Source organism: Hyposmocoma kahamanoa, unplaced genomic scaffold (genome assembly GCF_003589595.1).
Source record: "Hyposmocoma kahamanoa isolate Upper Pololo Valley unplaced genomic scaffold, ASM358959v1 98635, whole genome shotgun sequence".
Taxonomy (NCBI): Eukaryota; Metazoa; Arthropoda; class Insecta; order Lepidoptera; family Cosmopterigidae; genus Hyposmocoma; species Hyposmocoma kahamanoa.
Genome location: NW_020655623.1, coordinates 12,367 through 13,740, shown reverse-complemented (window position 1 = coordinate 13,740; position 1,374 = coordinate 12,367).

The following is a 1,374-nucleotide window of genomic DNA, read 5'->3' as shown; positions in this document are numbered from 1 at the left end:
GAGCTGTGGAGGTGCCCTTCAGATCTTAGCGATTTAAAGCTCTGAGTGACATTGTAACTGCTACGGACAGGCGTGTCGCTCACTACCAGGCGCACGACTTATTCGTCCCGTCATTTCGTATCACAAAAAGAAATCACACTTGTGTATATGACACACGACAAGCACTTAAATCCTTGACACTTAGTTATTCTTAAATATTTTATAATTTAGTAGCAGTAGAGGTCCTTGTGAAAGAGTTTGTTCAGGGAAGTATCCTATAGTTTGTCCAGGGTAGAACCCTACCCATGATACCTGCATTCCGGTTTGGACGGGTAAGGGTGCTGGTGAAATTAGTGGCGCATGGGACTTGTCAACTTATGTCTGATGGTAACGGGCGCAGTGGTAGTGCCCCTCAGATCTTTGCGATTTAATACTCTGATTGGCATTGCAACTGTCATGGACAGGCGTGTCGCTTACCAACAGGCGCACAACTTGTTTGTCCCGTCCATTGGTATTATACAAATAACAATAATAGTAACGTACACACTCATAGTCCCGCACTAAGGAAACCCTGAATCTCGAGTGCCATAGACACAGACACAGACAACCACAAATTACACTCAAAGTCACGAGATAAATAAATGTAGGCTTTACAAATATTTCTAGTGATGCCGCAATTGAACCCGAGACCTCTGCCGTTCGGCCACGGAGGCAGTTAATATACCGCTACCGCTGAAACTGTACTGCACCAGAGAACAGATAAGTTATGAGAACGGACACTCTCCGCCCCTCCCTAGCTTTATATACCGCACCAGGCCCCGCAAATTGACGGTCACATTGACTGAACGAGAACAAGGCTGTCGGCAAGCCGTTTTCGCTCTAAGGGCCGTATTCCAGAACTCTACTCAATGCTCAAGTCAGGATTTGAGTATGGTTTAAAGCACTCGAAATCCCTGCCATTAGGGTCGTATTTCCAGTGCTTGTGTTTCCAGTGCAATCCTGACTTGAGCATTGAGTAGAGTTCTAGAATACGACCCTAAGTCTTTCAAGTCGTTTCAGTCTTGTAGTATAACGACAGTCTTATTAATAGAAACTCGAACCTCAGTCTTAATTTTAGAGTCGAGTCCTGTGAAATGGAGTCGAGTCGTTATAAAACGCCTTAAAAGACTGAGTCTCTTTCATCACTAATTATTAGCAGTATAGCTCCTTGTGAAAGAGTTTGTCCAGGGAAGTACTGCCATCTTTCCTATTTCTGCCGCCAAGCGGTAATGTGACCATTATTGCGTTACGGTTTTGAAGGGTAAGTGTGCTGGTCAAATTACAGGCACATGGGACTTTTTTGTTTTATGACTGATTTAGTGTCTGTTTAAGTATATCCATTGACTTACAATTATA